Genomic DNA, 8,143 nt, shown 5'->3' on the forward strand with positions numbered 1-8,143 from the left:
ATGACGCGGACTCCAGGTGGCGCCACGGAGTAGTGGATTGACGGCGTTGCCGGCGGCGGTTGAGACGGCCCTCCACACGGAGCGCGAGATTAATCAAATTGTCCAGCTCTCGCGGAAGATCCACAGTCGCTAATTCGTCAGCGATGACATCACCCATCGCGCGCGTAGCACGCCCTCATTCCAGCCGCAAGCCGCCGCTAGAGTCTGGAACTGTATGGCATAGTCGGTGACTGAGCATCTCCTCTGAGACAGCCGAGACAGCTGAGCCGCCGCCTCATCTCCCTGGGCTGACCGGTCGAACAGCTTCGCCATCTCCTGGCTAAAATCCGCAAAATATGTCACATAACTTGCTTTTTGGAATACCCCCCAGGCGTTTAAAGAGCATAAACAAAACACAGCGCCTCTGTCGACACGAGTTTATGGGGCAGATGATAATGCCTTTCCAGTTGTTAATTTGTATTTTAAAAAGGCAAAAACACTAAACACTGAAACAGTGGCAGCCACAATGCGTTGCTATACACAGAAAGATAATTTAGGGTTCACTATTTAAATACGGCTTGTGACTAACTTTGGTTACAGTTACAGCAGTATATACATAGCCAATATTTTTATTAAGTGAGAAGCATAGGAAGTGATTTCAATTTAGTCAGTGTATAAAATAACAGTTTTTGTATATGCCTTATCTGTTAGTTACTGTATGTTAATGCAGTAGTGTTCAAATGATTCAAATTGTCACAAATAGGATTGACTCTCAAATTGTCTTGTGTATACAGCAGCAGAGATTGCAGCAAATAGTTGTATTTATAGATCGGTAAAATCAGTTAACTTTCTTGTAAATAATGTCTGTAACCGTGACAGAAAATGGAAGTAAATTGTTAACTTTGTGTTGCTTAACGTTCATGGTTTTCCTTCTGGTTTTTGTCCATTTATTTCTTTTTCCCCACTTTCCTTTTTTTCTTGTATTCTCTTTTTAGATTTTGTGTGTATTTGCTGACAGCAGTTTCATTCAAACAGTACATATCAGCTTCCATTTTGATGCCTTAAAAATTGCAGGAAAGTAATTTTGTTTATAGAAATTGGTTGTCACTCTTGTTCATAATTCATATTAAAGTCGTGATGAAATGGAAGTAGTGAGCGATTTTTCCTTCCATATAGAGAGCAACAGTGCCTGTCCACTTTTTCAGCAGCCTTCATTCTAGAAATATCCTTTCTTTTTAAATTTTTTTACTATAGGGATTTAAAAAGTCTGTTAGAAAGCCATACACCAAAGGAACCGGCTACAAAATGAATCGCAACAATACAAACTTTGATTTGAAGCAGAATGTTTTTTTTGTTTTTGTTTTTTTTAAATTGGACAGAAGTATAGCACATGCATGGCTGAATTGTTTTGTTTACAATAAGATCAATAACATGGATTTAGACCATTTTAATTTAATTTCACTTCAACCATATTAAGCACTCTAAATGGGGATTGACAAACATTTTCCATTGTTTCTGGTTATCAGAACAAAATTTTTAGTATTTAAAGGTGAGACTTTGAGTGACTTTTGCTGCAGGGTTTCCAGCAATAGTTTTGACCGTTGGCCTTTACACACTTTCCCTTGTGTGTAGTAATACATTTTAAACATAAATTGAAAAAGAGGGTATTTTAAAGAAATAGGAAGGGAATAAATGGATTTGTAGTGGTAGTCTTTTTTTGTCCTTCGGGAATGAATATATATATAATATATATATATATATATATATATACATGCAGCGATTTTTCCTTCCATATAGAGAGCAACAGTGCCTGTCCACTTTTTCAGCAGCCTTCATTCTAGAAATATCCTTTCTTTTTAAATTTTTTTACTATAGGGATTTAAAAAGTCTGTTAGAAAGCCATACACCAAAGGAACCGGCTACAAAATGAATCGCAACAATACAAACTTTGATTTGAAGCAGAATGTTTTTTTTGTTTTTGTTTTTTTTAAATTGGACAGAAGTATAGCACATGCATGGCTGAATTGTTTTGTTTACAATAAGATCAATAACATGGATTTAGACCATTTTAATTTAATTTCACTTCAACCATATTAAGCACTCTAAATGGGGATTGACAAACATTTTCCATTGTTTCTGGTTATCAGAACAAAATTTTTAGTATTTAAAGGTGAGACTTTGAGTGACTTTTGCTGCAGGGTTTCCAGCAATAGTTTTGACCGTTGGCCTTTACACACTTTCCCTTGTGTGTAGTAATACATTTTAAACATAAATTGAAAAAGAGGGTATTTTAAAGAAATAGGAAGGGAATAAATGGATTTGTAGTGGTAGTCTTTTTTTGTCCTTCGGGAATGAATATATATATAATATATATATATATATATATATATACATACATGCAGAGAGAGAGGCACCAGCCACTCTAGCTTTACTCCTGAAACCACATTAAGTGCACAACAGATGCTATTTGGAGACGACAGACTGAATAGCGATAACTTTCTCTGCGCAATTTCCTCAGAGCATGGCCATCTCCCAAGGGAATGAACCCAGCTGTGAAGCAAGCTGCATGTGTGTTTGTGTGAGAAAGCGAGAGTGATTATACACACTGAACACATTGAACAATTGTTGAGCTTCTTTCACAGCAATAATTGTTTCATTCATCTGGTCGTTCCTGGTCTGAACCTTTTTGTGGTCTCATTGTGGTTGTTGATTAAAGTCCAGAATAATCTTGCAAATAAGTGACATTGCGCCAGAGATCACAGGGCAGAGGGGAATCCTGACCAAGTAGAGACTAATTGACCACAGCCTAGCCATTGGGGGAAAAAAATCTTGGTAACTCTGAGAATAAAAGTATCATTTAGATGCATTTGTCCAAGACAAAACACTGTCAGTGCGCATTAAAACATTTTACAGAGGCCTTTTACACCTCAGAGCTTCACTGTGACAGGATGCTCCACGTGAATATAAAGCCTTGAAAACGGAGCAGCTGTGAAAAAGAACATTGTGGAAAAACATACAAGCGCAGCCCCACACTTAATTGTGTCTCTTACACCAACTTTTAGTCTTTTGTTTACTTTGTCACGGAGTCAGCTTATTCTCAGTTTATTTTCAGTTCCTGGAGTTGTATGCCAGTACCGAACTCTTAATGTATTATTGAAGGATCTTCTATTGGTTTTCTTAAAGTTGTCAGATCCCCCACAGCTTGGCTTTTCCGACACAGGGCCAATGTCTGACAGAGAGACACCAAGGTCACACAGTTCCCCCTCAAAACCATAGGTTTGATTACTTACCATACATAACACCACACACATACATACCATGGCCATGAAATATTGATTTGAGTTTAAAAGTTTTACTGTTGAGCACCTTAAAGCTTAAAGAAAAATAGTGAATTTTGAATGTAGAAAACAGTCGACCTTGCAACAGGATGGACACTGAAACAATGTTAAAGTATTCACTTATATATTATTAATCTGCCATTCAAGTTACTTTTTCTGTTAAGTCGTTAAAACACATGAGTTTTCAAACATTTTTGAAGCAAGGGACCCCCAGTGGTACCCTTGCAAGTAAAATATAAAAAGCAGCTACATAGTATATTTTCATGTGTAAATATCTAATATCTATTTAAAAATACAAATATTATCCAGAAACATACATACTTAAAAATATATACATTTTTTTTTCTACCCACCATTATACTACTGATAGATTTATAGACCTGAAATGACAACAATGGCTGTCAGTAAAAATGAATGAATAAATAATAATAATAATTGTGAAACAATAATGTCAAATTCTGTACTGTCTTAACAATGCATTTTTAAGACATCTTTTACTGTTTCACACTCACAGCTATTTGTTTTCTCTTATCGGTTCATTGTTCGTCTAAGATATGTTTTAGTTTTTCATTTGCTTTGCCTGGCGACTCCTGAGCTTCTCTCTCTTTCAAAGTTTTAATGCTGAACATATTAAATGGCTATTCTAACTGGCATTAGTATGAAAAGACAGAGACCAATAAGCAATACGAGATGCAGGAAGGTGACACCAGCATGTTGCAATGGATGGCAGTTAAATATGTAGTTCAGCGATCATTATACAAAAATATTTGACTTCTCAATACAAAGACTGACCAATCAGAATCAAGTACTCGTGAGTCATGTGGCAAAGTGTAGCAAATCTATGAAAAGACAGTAAGGCCTACTCCTCATGTTCTACATCCAGCTGGCTAATGGCAGAGAAAAAAAGCATCTTTGATGAGGTGCTCGCTCTTTATCTCATCGTTAAGGTGGATTTTGGACCGAGAAAGAGGCGTCTTGTGTTCCTGTATTCCTGACTATCAGCCTGATATTGGTAACCCTGGCAACCACATGAGCCCCAGAGGTTGATGTGAAAGTGTGTGTTTGTTTGTGAGTGTGTGTCACAAAGGTTTTATAGCACCTAGAATCGCTGAAAGAGAGCAAGGACAATCTGAACACATTCTACCCAAAGGCCTTGGATACACACACAAATACACACAGGCAAACACAATTTACAAAGCATCATGATGAGGATAAAGAGGGCCTGGAGGCAGCTCTTTTCTCTCTCTCTTTCCTCGCAAGTCTCCCCATCTTTCTTCTCTCATCCACTTCATAAGTTTGAACTCTGGATTTCTGCCTTCTCTCCAATTCATACTGTACCATATTTGGTCCCATTCGTGGGTGAAAGAGGCCTGGTTTCACTAAATTAAAGAGTCAATAAAAAGTGTGATTTACCATCTATGACTCATGAGGAGGACTGAATGATTTCCAATAGAGCACTGTTGGCATGTCCCATATTTAAGGACATTTTTATTTTACTGGTTTCCTCAACTCCATTTCATAAATCACTTGTGAAAAAGGTCATCGCGACCTCTCCAGAACTCGTCAACTCTCTTAAAATAACATACTTTTTTTTGTGGAAACCTGATGCTTGGAATCATATTCAGACCAAATGCTCAATGCCACAAATTTCCAGCAGCATTACTGATATCCATTGAAACCCATCGATGAGGTCTTCACACATCTCAAATCAAGCGCTCAGTGCCATGTGGACTCTTGAGTTTAGCTCTGTAAAGCACAGGTAACCTTTGAAAATTAGTAGGCGTTCGGGTGTCAGAAAATAAGTGCTGTCAAGCGTAGGAGTCGACATCATAAAGCCATTTAGCGCTGAAACTTTGTTTGTATGTTTCTGGGAAAAAGTTGTGTTGATTTCATAATACAATGATGTGCTGTATTTGGAGTGTTTTGCGATTTAATGCTATGACTGTGGAAAGTTGAAGGCAAAGTCAAGCCGGTCTATCTTGCAGTAATATTTCTTTTATGCAAAAAAGTTATCTGTAACTTTCTGCATATATACACTGTATGTCTTGGAGCAGTCTTTCTTTGAAAATGATTTTTGCCTCACATTTGCATTTGTCTTGCATTTGAAACGGCTACAAGTATTCAATACATCATTTATGCTTGTCAAACTTTTAGCAGTTTTTCGACCTATTTGTTAAAATGGCTGGTGCGATTGTGTACAATTGTTTAATGTTTGACTGTCTAGCAGCAAATGAGTTGTAATTAGTGAGGTCATCAGTCAAACTAATGACCAATCTGATGATTGAAACTTCAATGGACCATTGCAGAGAAATGTGCAGAGTGAGAGGTCATTCTCTGTTAGAGGACGTCCTAAATAAAAAGCAGGTGGATGTTTTTAGCAACCTGTTTACCAGCAGCAACCGATTTAGTTTTTCTTTCCGGTCTATTCTCGAGACACCTGATATCTGTTTGTATAGGTCTCTGTGTTAAAAGTATCTATGGTTTAAATTCCTGTAACGTATTTAAGCAAAAGTCATCATTACTTCACACTGTGACTGAGCCATCAATCATTTAGACATCATTCATTTCCCTGTCTTTTTTGGTCACTCATTATCTCCTCTGGTCATTCTTCTGATCAGTGACCCCTTGTCAAACTGTCAGGCTTTTCAAAGAATTTTCTCTCTCCCTTCTGCTTATCTCTCTTCTAGAGATGGGATTTGTCTGACATGTTTTAAAATATATTTCAAATAATTTAGTATTCTGAAATAACCAATATAAAGTAATATAATTGTTTGGGATCAGCAAGATTTTAAATATGCATACAGTATATTACAAGTAAGACAGACAGACAGAGTTATCTTATTTGTCATTTTGATCTAATAAATGCAGCTTTGGTGAGTTTAAGAGACTTCTTTCAAAAACTTTAAAAATCAGATTCCAAGCTTTGGAACTGTAGTATACTGTAATATAATATTTTCATTATTTCATTGTGTCTCTGTTTTCATTAGAACTCAAGGACTCAGACTTCCTCTATGATGATCCATTTACAAGAGCATTTTATCATCACTGTTAAATATTGGATTTTATATTATCTGCAATATGCTGAATTGTCTGACATTTATGACTGGACCAAGTTTTGGGAAAATTGGCCTGTTTATGTAACAGGTTGTTAATGTAATTGCATGCTGCATCTGTAAATTCATCTTGTGTTTACGGGCAGATCTTGACCTTTTCAATTTGGCGGGTGAGCAGAATTATGACTGTAGTTAAGAGCAGTTGCTAATGCAGCATCTAGGTATTCATATTTATGATTGGAAGTTCAGGCCTCCTGTAGAAATAAAATGAATCATAACACTGGAGCTACTGCTACACACTCGTGTTTCTCTCTGTCCCAGATGACCATTTCTGTTCCTCATATCCTCTGATCCAGATCACTGCTTTTATCTGTCTTTCTTTATCTATATTTCTGTCTGTCAGACTCTCTCTTTCTCTCTCTCTTTTTCTCATTCAGACACACGCACACACACAAACACACAGAGAGGTGTTAGTAAGTAAAACTTTTGAAGTCAACATGAAACAATTTTTATCAAACCATTTTACCAGTAAATGACACATTTTACATGGAAATAGGATATTTAATGAGAAATTAAAGTAGATTTTATCCATCAAGAATTAATTGAATTGGGAAAATTTATCTCAATAAGGTTGGAAGAGAAGAGTTTAGAAATTATGATGGATATAAGTAAAAAAAAAAATAGCTTCAGAGCCAGAGCATTTTGATGACAAAATAAATTGTTCAATAAGCATCCATAAATCATACACAATAATACCTGGAACATGTATTAAGATAAAGATAAAGGATAAGATTAAGATAAAGTCTTGTTCACATGAACACGAATGTTCGGCATTAAAATTCAATTCGACTTTTGCTTTCTATTTGTCTGTTCAGTCCAAAGCATAAAAAACAGCAGATGGGCTGTTTGATGAAAATGAAAATGTTAATTGTCTCTCTGACAGTAGGTGGCGCTTAGGCTATAGGAACGCTGGTCACCCCGATATACAAAGCTCTACAGAATTTTCCGTTTCTGACACCCGATTGACACAGACAAATAGTGAAACACTATTTAGATGTTTTCAAACAGCGGTTCATTTTTTTTAAATTCGCTATGGTATTTAGTCTGTTTGTGAGTGCCATCAAATTGTAGTTTGATGCTGCAATAGCAGCGGCTCTGGGCATCAAAAGCACAAATCTCAGAGATTAGAACGTCTCTGTTCAAAAAAATCCTATGACGGCATGCAAATGTTCAGACACATTAACAGCTGTTCATTCAAATTAATATGTTTATCCTCCTGAATATTCATCCTGGTGTGACCGGGCCTTAAAGTGGGTTCATTTTGATTTCATGTGAACTTTAAATCTTGAAGCAAGTTTTAAAACAGAGTAAGCAAGGATTTCCAAGACAGTGTGTCAAGGCAGTTTGAGTAGAATCCTCACTAACCCCAGTTTTGTAAGGTTTTCGCACTTAAAATGTCATTAAATGTTGTGTTTCACTTGTTTGGATGATTGCATGTGGGGGTGAGAGGAAAGAGGATATGAAGTCTCACAGTGTTCAGTGGTCGTGTTTCACTCTATGACAGGATCCATTCTGCTAATGAGTAACAGGTCAGCCTCACTTCCCAACTTTATGACAATAAACAGTTTTAACACCAAACTTTTTTTCCTAATTGCCTCTAGAAACGCTCATGAGCTGCCCCAGTGGCATTGTTGCCTTGCAATTATGTTTTTTTTTTTTTTTTTTTTGTCGTGTAATCGACTATTGTTTTCAGTGTCGACTAGTAGGAGCTGT

Source organism: Sinocyclocheilus rhinocerous, unplaced genomic scaffold (assembly GCF_001515625.1).
Source record: "Sinocyclocheilus rhinocerous isolate Xijiao unplaced genomic scaffold, SAMN03320098_v1.1 scaffold2889, whole genome shotgun sequence".
Classification (NCBI taxonomy): domain Eukaryota; kingdom Metazoa; phylum Chordata; class Actinopteri; order Cypriniformes; family Cyprinidae; genus Sinocyclocheilus; species Sinocyclocheilus rhinocerous.